The 14,111-nt window shown below is 48.0% G+C and overlaps 1 pseudogene; it reads right to left on the bottom strand.

Moving 5' to 3' along the window:
* Positions 1-13,607, bottom strand: part of LOC141219276 (uncharacterized) — a 74,386-nt pseudogene extending 60,779 nt beyond the window's left edge.
* Positions 13,608-14,111: the final 504 nt, after the last annotated feature.

The following is a 14,111-nucleotide window of genomic DNA, read 5'->3' as shown; positions in this document are numbered from 1 at the left end:
TATTCCCACTGCATTTTGGGGTAAGACGAAGAGTCTCCGCGAGCTCAAAGAACACTGGATTTTGGCTGTTGGAGCTGAAAAGAGGACATCGGTAAGCATTTTTAAGCTTTTTTTTTAAGCTTTTTTCACTGTTTTCAGAACATTAACAGTAAGAACATGGAAGAGTCCAGGAGCCATTTGGTGAGCTGCATATCCTGCTACATGTTCACAGACTTGCCAGTGGAAAAGCCAAACTTCACATGCCAGAAATGCAAGCTTGTGTCCCTGTTGGAGGAAAAGTTGCGAAATCTAGAAGAGAGGTTAACTACCTTGAAAATCATTAAGGAAGGTGAAGAGTTTTAGACAGAGCAGAATTATCTCTTCATGATTCAGAAAGAGAAGAAATTCGAACTGCACCTGAGGAAACAGAGGAATGGAAGCATGTGACCCACAGAAGCAGGAGGATCGAGAGGCAGTCAGCACCCATACTGCTCAGGAACCAGTACCAGGCTCTCACGCAGGAGAACCATGAAGAAATACAGCAAGATAAGACTTTGCCAGCAATGAATAACCTTGTAAGCCCTCAGAATCCTCCTGGATGGAGAAAGAAGAATGTTGTGAAGAAAAAACGGAGAGTGGTGGTCATGGGGGATTCCCTGTTAAGAGGAACAGAGGCCGCTATCTGCAGACCAGACATAACCTCAAGAGAAATGTGCTGTCTTCCAGGAGCAAAAATTAAAGATGTGTCTGACAGGATATCAAGACTCTTCAGACCTACAGATCACTACCCATTCCTGCTAATACATGTGGGGACAAATGACACCGCAAGAAAGGACCTGGAAACCATCTGCAGTGACTTTGAAGACTTAGGCAAGAAAGTGAAAGAATTGGGAGCACAGGTGGTCTTCTCATCCATCCTCCCAGTGGATGGCCATGGAACAAGGAGGTGGAATAAGATTCTACAGGTGAACAACTGGCTACGTCGATGGTGCCGTCAACAAGGATTTGGATTTCTGGATCACGGAATGAATTACCTATATGATGGACTACTTGCTAGAGATGGGGTGCACCTTACAAAGACTGGAAAACATGTATTTGGAAGTCGCCTTGCTACACTCATCAGAAGAGCTTTAAACTAGAACAATGTGGGAAGGGAAGCAAAAGGCCCGAAAAAGCCATACAGCTGACAAATACTATTGAGATCTCTGCTACTGGAAGTGGAAAGGAAGAACAAAGACAAAACAATTTAAATAATAAAAATATGGGAGGAAGAGAAACCAATCACAAACTAAAATGTTTTTATACAAATGCACAAAGCATGGGCAACAAACAAGGAGAATTGGAACTACTAATGCAGGAAAAGAAATATGATGTCATTGGAATCACTGAAACTTGGTGGGACGATACACATGATTGGAATAAAAGGCTAAAAGGATACAACTTATTTGCAAGAAACAGACTTGATAAACGAGGAGGAGGTGTCGCATTGTATGTTAGAAAAGCGTATATCTGCACAGAGATTGAAGCTTCAGAGACTGGGAGTTCTGTGGAAACTGTTTGGGTAAGAATACAAGGAGAGAACAACGGAAAGGACACCATTGTAGGCATTTACTACAGGCCACCTGGGCAAGCTGAAGATATGGATGAACTCTTTATGTATCAAATGACCAAGTTCTCCAAAAAATATGACGTAGTGGTCATGGGAGATTTCAACTATCCAGACATTTGTTGGGAATCTCTCTCAAGTAAAACTAACAGGTCAAGCAAATTCTTATCCTCTCTTGCTGACAACTTTATCTTCCAAAAGGTAAGGGAGAAAACAAGGGGATCTGCTACTTTGGATCTAATCCTTATAAACAGGGAGGAAATGGTTGAGGAGGTAAAGGTGGCTGGGACCCTAGGAGGCAGCGATCATGCTATTATAGAATTTTGGATAACTAGAGGAGGAAGACATGTGAAGACTCAAACTTCAAGGTTATATTTTAGAAAGGCAGATTTTAAGAGACTCAGAAAGAGAATAGGAGGGATCCAATGGCTGGATGTCCTTAAGGACAAAAATGTCCAGGAAGGATGGGAAATTTTTAAAAATGAGATTCTCAAAGCACAATCGTTAACAATCCCGAAAAGTAGGAAGAATGGGAAGCATTTAAGGAAACCAGGATGGATGAACACAGAACTTAAACACATGCTAAAAAGAAAGAAAGAAATGTTTATTAAATGGAAAGAGGGAGGCATATCTAAAGAAGATTATAATGCAGTCTGCAGATCCTGCAGGGCACGTATCAGGTTAGCTAAAGCTGACAATGAATTAAGGCTTGCAAGAGATGTCAAAAGCAATAAAAAAGAATTTTGGGGGTATGTCAAAAGTAAAAGAAAAGTCAAAGATGCTATAGGATTTTTACAGGATGAAAATGGAGAAATGGTAAGAGAGGATGTTGAGAAGGCCGAACTTTTTAATTCCTATTTTGCATCTGTTTTCTCTCAGAAAGAAAATGTAACATCAACTGATCTTCACTGTCCTTTCAAAGGAATAGAAGAATCCAAGTTATCTGTAAACAGAAAGATTGTGAGGGAATATTTAGCTAACATAAATGAGTTCAAGTCTCCAGGTCCAGATGAATTACACCCCAGAGTACTGAAGGAGATCGTAGAAGAAATTTTATAACCACTCTCCATAATCTTTGAAAATTCTTGGAGAACAGGAGAAGTCCCAGAAGACTGGAGAAGAGCAAATGTTGTTCCTATCTTCAAAAAGGGGAAGAAGGTGGACCCAGGGAACTATAGGCCGGTGAGTCTGACTTCTATACCAGGAAAGATCTTTGAACAAATTATTAAACAACATGTATGTAAGTACATGGATAAGAATGAAGTGATTAACCAGAGTCAGCATGGGTTTGTAACTAATAAGTCATGTCAGACTAACTTAATTTCCTTCTATGACAGAATCACTGACTGGGTGGATCAGGGAAATGCTGTAGATATAGTATATCTTGACTTCAGCAAAGCATTTGACAAAGTATCTCACACCATCCTTATTGAAAAAATGACCAAGTATGCAATGGACCAGGCAACTGTTAGGTGGATTCATAACTGGCTTAGTGATCGGACTCAAAGGGTGGTTGTAAATGGCTTCACATCCAGCTGGATGAATGTCTCAAGTGGGGTACCACAGGGCTCCGTCCTGGGACCTGTATTGTTCAACATCTTTATCAATGATTTAGATGAAGGAATTGAGGGTAAACTGATTAAATTTGCTGATGACACAAAGCTAGGAGGGATAGCTAATACTAGAGAAGAGAGAGAGAGGATTCAAAAAGACCTAAATAAACTGGAGCAGTTGGCAGCAAACAACAGAATGATTTTTAACAGGGAAAAATGCAAAGTACTACATCTGGGCAATAAAAATGAAAAAAGCATATACAGAATGGGAGGAATAGAGCTAAGCAACAGTACATGTGAAAAAGACTTAGGTATATTAATAGATCATAGACTGAACATGAGTCAACAGTGTGATGCAGCAGCAAAAAAGGCAAATACAATTCTGGGATGTATTAACAGAAGCATACAGTCTAGATCACGTGAAGTCATTATCGGTCTTTACTCCTCTTTGGTCAGACCTCATCTGGAATACTGTGTACAGTTTTGGGCACCACATTTTAAAAAAGACATCGACAAACTGGAGCAAGTTCAGAGAAGAGCGACCAGAATGGTGACTGGTCTGCAAACTATGTCCTATGAGGAACGGTTGCAGGATTTGGGAATGTTTAGCTTGCAAAAAAGAAGACTGAGATGAGACTTAATAGCTGTCTACAAATATGTCAAGGGCTGTCACATTGTAGAAGGATCATCTTTATTCTCATTTGCACAAGGAAAGACTAGAAGCAATGGGATGAAACTAAATGGGAGGAGACACAGATTAGATATTAGAAAAAACTTTTTGACAGTTAGGGTGATTAATGAGTGGAACAGGCTGCCACGAGAGGTGGTGAGTTCCCCTTCAATGGACGTCTTAAAACAAAGGCTGGACAGACATCTGTCTGAGATGATCTAGTGAATCCTGCTTTGAGCAGGGGGTTGGACCAGATGACCCAGGAGGTCCCTTCCAACTCTACCATTCTATGATTCTATGTCTCTCATTCTCATTTCTGATTCTCTGCTTCAAGACTAACTACTACAGAAGTACATGTCCCTTAACAATAGCTACAGTTGTCTGTGCAAGTACACATTCACAGGTAAGGTGTTAGGGAGGGCATTGTTTGAGCTTTATCAATTTACATAGTTGGTATCACAGGGGGGTCTTGTAAATAAACATCTAGTTGCCTTTTAGTGCAACATGTCTTTAGCATAGTAAACATCCTTGTTTCCAAACGAATAGAAGTTAATATTCAGGGTTATACAAATACTGGTCTGTTCTTATTGACCAGGCACATAAATACACAAACATTTACAAGTCAACACCAAGATAATAGTGTATTCATTTATTTATTTTACTCACTTATATAGTTCCATTAATTCCACAGCGCTTTACAGACATTATGGGCACTGTCCCCATTGGGGCTCATAATATAAATTCCCTATCAGGATGTCTTTGGAATGTGGGAGGAAACCAGAGAACCTGGAGGAAACCCAAGCAAACACGGGGAGAACATACAAACTATTTGCAGATGTTGTCCTTGGTGGAATTTGACCCCAGGGCCCCAGCGCTGCAAGGCAGCAGTGCTAACCACTGAGCCACTGTGACTTAACAAATCTAATCATCTGGTAATTAAAATTTTAAGCTGTATCGTCACAGTGCCCATACGATGTAGTGCCCAGTACACAGTAGTGCCCGGTATACTGCAGTGCCTAGTACATTATGCTCAGCTTGTGCTTCTGGAGACACGCACCCTGTAAATTAAGTGGGCTCTCCTTGCTACAATAATGCAAAACATGTGGACGCTAACTTGTGGTTTAAGCATACTGTGGGGAACAGGAGGAGAGGATATTTAGATGAGCAGATTTTGCTGGATTTCATTAGGTGGGAGCCACGTCACATAATGTGGACACCCTATGTTTTTGTTAATATGATGAACCAGAGCGGGGACTTGTTTTTCGTGGGTTGAGTAGAAGCTTTTATTGGTGGCATTCTGGGGTACAAAACATTTTAGATCACATTTATCCTGCGCTCTACGCTGAGCACTTACATCAGGGTTTCCATCTAAATCTACAAAATACGTGATTCAGATGACACCCCCAAGGGATCCATTCACTATAATGTGGCAGCAGAGTTACTCTGGACACCGTCAGGCCTCTGTTCAGCTGTGTCCTTCTTTTCAGAGATGCACAAAACTGTGCTAACGGCTCTTTTACGCACGCTGAAAAAGAGGGAGAATGCCAAATCCAGGTCAGACGGGGTCCACAATGCCTCCATCTGCCTCATTACAGGGAATCTTCTGCCAAAGGTTCTGTCTGGATCACAAGCTCAGTCATTTATATGGCAGCACGGGACTTGTGTAATAAAAATATGGAAGTAATATTAGAAGTCATATAATTAGGAAAATTAAGAATTTGATTCCTAAATCATCAAAAACAGGTGTGGAGGCGGCCCCGTTAGTCATCTGTGCGCATCCGGACTCTACAGGAGCAGCCGCGTCATCACCGGACTCTTCTGCTGTGATGTGCACAAAGGATAAAGCTTCACTGCACCGGAGACTCCACACGATATCACACACCGGTCATCATCATCATCACACGCCGGACATCATCATCATCACGCGTCGCTAATCATAGTCATATGCCAATCATCATCGTCATACGCCAGTCATCATCATCACACGCCGGTCATTATTACATACCTGTGGAAACATCTACCGGAATCTCCTCCTTCCCGTCACTCACACACAGCTGATCCCTCCTCGTCATCGCTTCTTCTTCTGTCTCGTCCTCCTCTTTATTCTTAGTTGGATCTTCCTCCTGATATATCAGATGTAACAATCAGCGCAATACAAGAAACTACCAAAATATACGACATCTATGACCTCAGTACCAGAAATGTCCCCCATATACAGATCCGGTACAGGGCTCAGCACCGTCTACCTGATGACTCTCCGGGATGTTGTGATTCTCCTCTGGACAGTCCTGGGAATACAGAGGACGGGGACATCTCTCTGGTGGATTTCTCCTCCTGAATCCATCTGTAGGAAACACACAGTGATTATTATTATTATTATTATAGCGCCATTTATTCCATGGCGCTTTACATGTGAAATGGGGTATACATAGCAAAAACAAGTACAATAATCTAGAACACAATGTGACAGCGACTGGTACAGGAGGAGCGAGGACCCTGCCCGCGAGGGCTCACAATCTACAAGGGATGGGTGAGGATACAGTAGGTGAGGGTAGAGCTGGTCATGCAGCGCTATTTGTGGAGTGGTGGTTACTGCAGGTTGTAGGCTTGTTGGAAGAGGTGGGTCTTCAGGCTCCTTTTGAAGGTTTCCATGGTCGACGAGAGTCTGATGTGTTGGGGTAGAGAGTTCCAGAGTAGGGGGGGATGCACGGGAGAAATCTTGTATGCGATTGTGGGAGGAGGAGATAAGAGGGGAGTAGAGAAGGAGATCTTGTGAGGATCAGAGGTTGCGTGCGGGTATGTAACGGGAGACTAGGTCAGAGATATATGGAGGAGACAGGTTGTGGATGGCTTTGTATGTCATGGTTAGGGTTTTGAACTGGAGTCTCTGAGCAATGGGGAGCCAGTGAAGAGATTGACAGAGAGGAGAGGCCGGGGAATAGCGGGGGGACAGGTGAATTAGTCGGGCAGCAGAGTTTAGGATAGATTGGAGGGGTGCGAGAGTGTTAGAGGGAAGGCCACAGAGCAAGAGGTTGCAGTAGTCGAGGCGGGAGATGATGAGAGCAAGCACTAGTGTTTTTGCAGATTCATGGTTGAGGAATGTGCGGATCCAGGAGATATTCTTGAGTTGGAGTCGGCAGGAAGTGGAAAGGGCTTGGATATGTGGTTTGAAGGAGAGATCAGAGTCCAGGGTTACTCCAAGGCAGCGAGCTTGAGGGACTGGGGAGAGTGGACAGCCATTGACATTGATAGATAGGTCAGTTGGGGGGGGGGGTGAATGGGATGGCGGAAAGATGATGAATTCAGTGATGGAATAGATTGTGTCATGTGATGAGATGACGGGAGTAATAGTAGGTGACCAGAGAACAGATATGACAGTCTCCCCTTCTCACCCTGCTGATTGGTCCATGAATCCATCATCTCTTCTTCTTCATCGATAACCTCAATCTTATTATCAATCAGATCTTCACCCTAAAAATAAAAATGTAAGATGGGCTCAGGTCCCATCACTTCATGGTCAGATGTTGTGGGGACTTCAGTGTCATCTACCTGATGATCCTCCGGGATGTTGTGATTCTCTCCTGGACAGTCCTGGGGATACAGAGGACGGGGACATCTCTCTGGTGGATTTCTCCTCCTGGATCCATCTGTGGAGACACAGAGACTGAATACATGACCTGCCGTGTATCTATCTATATTTGAGATCCGTCTCTCAGAACCGGTAATTCTAGGTTTGTGTATCAGGGAATAAATTACATTGTTGTGTTCCTCACCCCCGGTACAGAGGTCCCAGCACATTGTGGCCTCAACTATGAAGTGATAATCAGCGAGGCCAAAGCCTAATGCTCTCTGCTCTGCACTCGGAGGATGAGGACCCTGAGGAGAGGGACAGAGAAGACCCTCGTCAGTCAGATGGAGAAGCCGTACTAAGAAACACAACTTCTCCAAGTCTCGTCTCCACCAGGGACGGAACCACAGAGGAGCTGGAGAAAGCTCCACATTTCCATCTATCGGTTTCTTCTCTCCTAATTTACTGTATAGAGATTGAGGGAAGGACGGTGACCATTTACCAGGGATTGTATTTTGAGAGCGAAAAAGACACGAGTTAATGCGTTTTTAGTCCTTTTTAAATAGACATAAATCTCCACATCCGCCTCGATATAAACACTAAAATAGGCAGCAAGTGCTCGGAAAGTTCTGCATTTGTCTCTGAAGGAGGAAAAAAGGGCACATGTACGGCTGACGGATGAAGTCACAGAACCCGGAAGGACGGTGTTGTGGGGAGCACCCGGTACGCAGCGGTTAGCGTCTATCAATGTGTAGAAAGGACAACTAGAGAGCAGGCACCGGGGTCATGGGCGCTTACTGATGCACACGGGGAGCCAAGGAGAGATTGTCTGGTCCGATGCCACAGAATCTGTTTAACCCAAAAAATATATTCAAAAAAGAAAAAAACAAGTTTGGAATCGCTGTACCTGTTCTGACCTGGAAAATCGCCACAAGGTCGTTCTTACCGCCCAATAAATGCAGAGAAACAAAAAACAAAATATAAATGTGGAATTGGGTTTTGGTTTTTTTTCACTAACTGTCTCACCGCAGCTGGATTTTTTTCCTGATTTCAGCACATTATATGGTAAAATGCACAATTTGTGCTGCAAAAAAACCACAAAACCCCAAACATCTGTGGATAGAAAATAGAAATGTTCTGGCTTATGGAAGAAGAGGAAAAAAAAATGAAAAAAATGGAAATTTTCCCCAACAGGATGGGGTTGAAACATTGCTATTGACTCCTATGATTGCTGCCTCCTGTAGGTGGCACTAGAGACCCCGTTCTCTGCATATCTTATTTCCCATGGGGCATTGCACGGCCTATAACTCTCCATACTCAGAATCGCCGCTCTCCTCCAGGAGACACATTCCCACTATAGAGAGGAGTGCGCGGTGATGAGACCTTCTCCTCCAGTGCGGAAAGTTCTGTGCGTCTCCGCCTGCAGAGCGAGTGGTGAATAGACGCGGGGGCCGGAGAACTGCTGGAGCCTCCATGTCCGGCTCTGGTGGGTGATCGGCTCCACCACGCTCCATCTTTATCTCAGGACTCGTGTTTCGGGGTCTGAGGGACGGTCCGGTGCCGATATTTATCCAGGACTTTGTGCTCAGTAAGAAGAAAGTGATTTGTCACAAAGAAGAAGAATGAACGGAGGAGACCAAGGAAGGTCACACAAGTGTCAGCCAAGAGGGAGGAGCCGGACGCCCGACCACGACTGATGACGACATTGAGCCTGAACCAATTCTGAGGGACGGACGAGCGACAGCGGATTAGGGGGAAAATCATCAGTAAATTAACCCCGACTCTGCTGAGTAACAATCCACGACAGACTCAGGAACCGAAAGATCTCACAGGAGAGAACGGACAGAAGCGCTGGGACATCTGCAGACAAAATGTGACCGATGCTCTAAGGAAGGTGAAAGATTCTGAAAGAAGCCGCCGAGGACGAAGACTCAAGACTGATGAAGACGACAGCGGAGAAACCGCGACTCACAGATCAGAAGAGAATAATCAGGGAATGAAAGCTGTGAGAAAATGTAGAGAAAACCAGAGCAAGTCTGGAGAAAAATCATCTATTATAGGACGAGGCCGAGAGACGTCATCACATCCACCGGAGCCAACAAGAGTCTCCTTTCACCTGGTGATGTCAGAGGCCGGAGCTCCTCCATCATCACCTCCTGGTACCGATCCTGGTGTCCTTCTAGATACTCCCACTCCTCCATGGAGAGATAGACAGCGATGTCCTGACACCTTATAGGAACCTGACAACAACGACACCGTCATCACCCAGAATCCTCCAGTGCCGTCCTGTATAATGTCCCAGCAGTCAGCTCTCCTGTCACCACCCAGAATCCTCCAGTGCTGTCCTGTATAATGTCCCAGCAGTCACCTCTCCGCTCATCACCCAGAATCCTCCAGTGCTGTCCTGTATAATGTCCCAGCAGTCACCTCTCCAGTCATCACCCAGAATCCTCCAGTGCTGTCCTGTATAATGTCCCAGCAGCCACCTCTCTGGTCATCACCCAGAATCCTCCAGTGCTGTCCTGTATAATGTCCCAGCAGTCACCTCTCCGCTCATCACCCAGAATCCTTCAGTGCTGTCCTGTATAATGTCCCAGCAGTCACCTCTCCAGTCATCACCCAGAATCCTCCAGTGCCGACCTGTATAATGTCCCAGCAGTCACCTCTCCAGTCATCACCCAGAATCCTCCAGTGCTGTCCTGTATAATGTCCCAGCAGTCACCTCTCCAGTCATCACCCAGAATCCTCCAGTGCCGTCCTGTATAATGTCCCAGCAGTCACACCTCCGCTCATCAACTAGAATCCTCCAGTGCCGTCCTGTATAATGTCCCAGCAGTCACCTCTCCGGTCATCACCCAGAATCCTCCAGTGCAGTCCTGAATAATGTCACAGCAGTCACCTCTCCGGTCATCACCCAGAATCCTCCAGTGCTGTCCTGAATAATGTCCCAGCAGTCACCTCTCCGGTCAACACCCAGAATCCTCCAGTGCTGTCCTGAATAATGTCCCAGCAGTCACCTCTTCGGTCATCACCCAGAATCCTCCAGTGCTGTCCTGTATAATATCCCAGCAGTCACCTCTCCACTCATCACCCAGAATCCTCCAGTGCTATCCTGTATAATGTCCCAGCAGTCACCTCTCCGGACATCACCCAGAATCCTCCAGTGCTGTCCTGTATAATGTCCCAGTAGTCACCTCTCCGGTCATCACCCAGAATCCTCCAGTGCTGTCCTGTATAATATCCCAGCAGTCACCTCTCCGGTCATCACCCAGAATCCTCCAGTGCTGCCCTGTGTAATGTCCTAGCTGTCACCTCTTCGGTCATCACCCAGAATCCTCCAGTGCTGTCCTGTATAATGTCCCAGCAGTCACCTCTCCGGTCATCACCCAGAATCCTCCAGTGCAGTCCTGAATAATGTCACAGCAGTCACCTCTCCGGTCATCACCCAGAATCCTCCAGTGCTGTCCTGAATAATGTCCCAGCAGTCACCTCTCCGGTCAACACCCAGAATCCTCCAGTGCTGTCCTGAATAATGTCCCAGCAGTCACCTCTTCGGTCATCACCCAGAATCCTCCAGTGCTGTCCTGTATAATATCCCAGCAGTCACCTCTCCACTCATCACCCAGAATCCTCCAGTGCTATCCTGTATAATGTCCCAGCAGTCACCTCTCCGGACATCACCCAGAATCCTCCAGTGCTGTCCTGTATAATGTCCCAGTAGTCACCTCTCCGGTCATCACCCAGAATCCTCCAGTGCTGTCCTGTATAATATCCCAGCAGTCACCTCTCCGGTCATCACCCAGAATCCTCCAGTGCTGTCCTGTGTAATGTCCTAGCTGTCACCTCTTCGGTCATCACCCAGAATCCTCCAGTGCTGTCCTGTATAATGTCCTAGCAGTCACCTCTTCGGTCATCACCCAGAATCCTCCAGTGCCGTCATGTATAATGTCCCAGCAGTCACCTCTCCGGTCATCACCCAGAATCCTCCAGTGCTGTCCTGTATAATATCCCAGCAGTCACCTCTCTGGTCATCACCCAGAATCCTCCAGTGCTGTCCTGTATAATATCCCAGCAGTCACCTCTCCGCTCAGCAGCTCAATCATCTTGTTGCTGAGCTCTAGGATCTTCTTCTTCTTCCTCTCATGTATCGGGGGGTGCGGGGGAGGCTCTGTGATGGGGTCCGGGCTCCGCCCTCCTGACTCCTGGAGATAGATGATGGGAGTCACACCCTCCCCTGGTGTCTTCCTCACTATTGTGTAATCCTGTGTATGGAGAGAGACACTTAGGGAGAAGAATTCCTTCCCGACTCCAGATCTGACAATCAGTAGAAATCCCGGGATCAATAACCGTCTCCAGTAATCTGGGGCCATAACGTGGAATATTATTACACTCAGGACAGACATCCAGGCCCCTCTACAGCTCTTATAGGGAATCCCCATGACAACTCCTCCTGGCAGAGAGCTGCACACAATCACTGCTCTTACAGTAAAGAATCCTTCTCTTCCTCTTCTGGATTTCCTCTTCCCGATGTCGGACTTGTTACATAACACAATAAAGCTGATAGAAATGTAGAGGAGTTACCTCTCCGCTCAGCAGGGAGATGATCTCCAGGGTGAAGTGTAATAATCTTCTGGTGGTCTCGTCCTCGTCCATCCTCGGGGTCATTCAGAAGGAGGGATGAACACTGGATCAGCTGGAGGGATCTCGTCCTGCCGGCGTCTTCATGATAAAGGAGAAGATGGAGATCACAGGGGACGATATAACGACAATCACTGAATTCTGCCCCAAATATCCGACATTTATCAGGAAGAATCAGGAGGAAAAGCCACAAACTCCACCGCGACCTCCTCCACCGATCTGACCGCTCATTATCAGCCTCGTAGGAGGTCGGTCACCGTAGTAACTACAGCGCCAACGGAGAATGGTCACCGTGGTAACTACACCTCCAGCGGGGGACGGTGACCGTGGTAAGTAAACCTCCAGGGGAGGACTGTCACCGTGGTATCTAAACCTCCAGGGGAGGACGGTCACCGTGGTATCTAAACCTCCAGGGGAGGACGGTCACCGTTGTAACTAAACCTCCAGCAGAGGACGGTCACCGTGGAAACTACACCACCAGCAGAGGACTGTCACCATGGTAACTACACCTCCAGCGGACGGTCACCGTGGTAACTACACCTCCAGCGGGGGACGGTCACCGTGGTAACACCTCCAGCGGGGGACGGTCACCGTGGTAACTACACCTCCAGCGGGGGACGGTCACCGTGGTAAGTAAACCTCCAGGGGAGGACGGTCACCGTGGTATCTAAACCTCCATGGGAGGACGGTCACCGTTGTAACTAAACCTCCAGCAGAGGACGGTCACCGTGGAAACTACACCACCAGCAGAGGACTGTCACCATGGTAACTACACCTCCAGCGGACGGTCACCGTGGTAACTACACCTCCAGCGGGGGACGGTCACCGTGGTAACTACACCTCCAGCGGGGGACGGTCACCGTGGTAACTCCACCTCCAGCGGAGGACGGTCACCGTGGTAACTCCACCTCCAGCGGAGGACGGTCACCGTGGTAACTCCACCTCCAGCGGGGGCGGTCACCGTGGTAACTCCACCTCCAGCGGGGGACGGTCACCGTGGTAACTCCACCTCCAGCGGGGGACGGTCACCGTGGTAACTCCACCTCCAGCGGGGGCGGTCACCGTGGTAACTCCACCTCCAGCGGGGGCGGTCACCGTGGTAACTCCACCTCCAGCGGGGGCGGTCACCGTGGTAACTCCACCTCCAGCGGGGGCGGTCACCGTGGTAACTCCACCTCCAGCGGGGGCGGTCACCGTGGTAACTCCACCTCCAGCGGGGAACGGTCACCGTGGTAACCACACCTCCAGCGGGGGCGGTCACCGTGGTAACTCCACCTCCAGCGGGGGACGGTCACCGTGGTAACTCCACCTCCAGCGGGGGCGGTGAGGTGAGGAGGAGCCGCTGCACATCCCCCATACAACACTGAGGAGCCGCAGTCACATGGAGCAGGAGCCTCCACAGGAACAGCTCTGATCTCACCCCACACTCTCCTCTCACAGATTCACCACAAACCCTCCCTGTAATCTCACCGGAATGGCGGGAAGCGGAAACCTGCTGCTGGCTGATACCAGAGAGCAAGAGCTGCGCACAGCCAGGACGGAGCTGCTGCACTGAGAGCTCGAGGACCTGTGGTGACGTCACCGCCTTGTGATCAGGGGGCGGAGCTCAGGAGAGAAGTGTTGAAGGACCTGTGGTGACGTCACCGCCATGTGATCAGGGAGCGGAGCTCAGGAGAGAGGTGGTGAAGGACCTGCGGTGACGTCACCGCCATGTGCTCAGGGGGCGGAGCTCAGGAGAGATGTGAAGGCCATGTGATGTGATGACGTCACCGCAGCTCCTCCCGCTCGGTATAGCTCTGTGTTGCGCTCTGTTGCTCTCTGGTGTCAGCCCCAGTGGTGATGGATGGAGTCACAGCGGAGGCTGCTGTCTGTGTACAGGGCGGGGACTCCAGCACTGAGCCCTCAGCATGTGGGGCCCCGGGCCACGAACAAGACGCACCTCCTCAGAGCTCCGCCCCCTCCTCGGTGTCACTGCAGAGGTGAGGAGATGGAGTTCCTGCTCTGAGGCTCCTGTACACACAGCGCGGTCTATAAGGACGAGTCCTACAGCCGCTCCATACTGGTTATACTGAGGGGGCGTCACACAGGGGGGCCGGC

Source organism: Phyllobates terribilis, unplaced genomic scaffold, assembly GCF_046119375.1.
Source record: "Phyllobates terribilis strain yellow unplaced genomic scaffold, ASM4611937v1 Scaffold_259__1_contigs__length_2703414, whole genome shotgun sequence".
Taxonomy (NCBI): domain Eukaryota; kingdom Metazoa; phylum Chordata; class Amphibia; order Anura; family Dendrobatidae; genus Phyllobates; species Phyllobates terribilis.
Note: the sequence above shows the minus strand (reverse complement) of the source record. Positions and strands in the feature narration are given on the sequence as shown.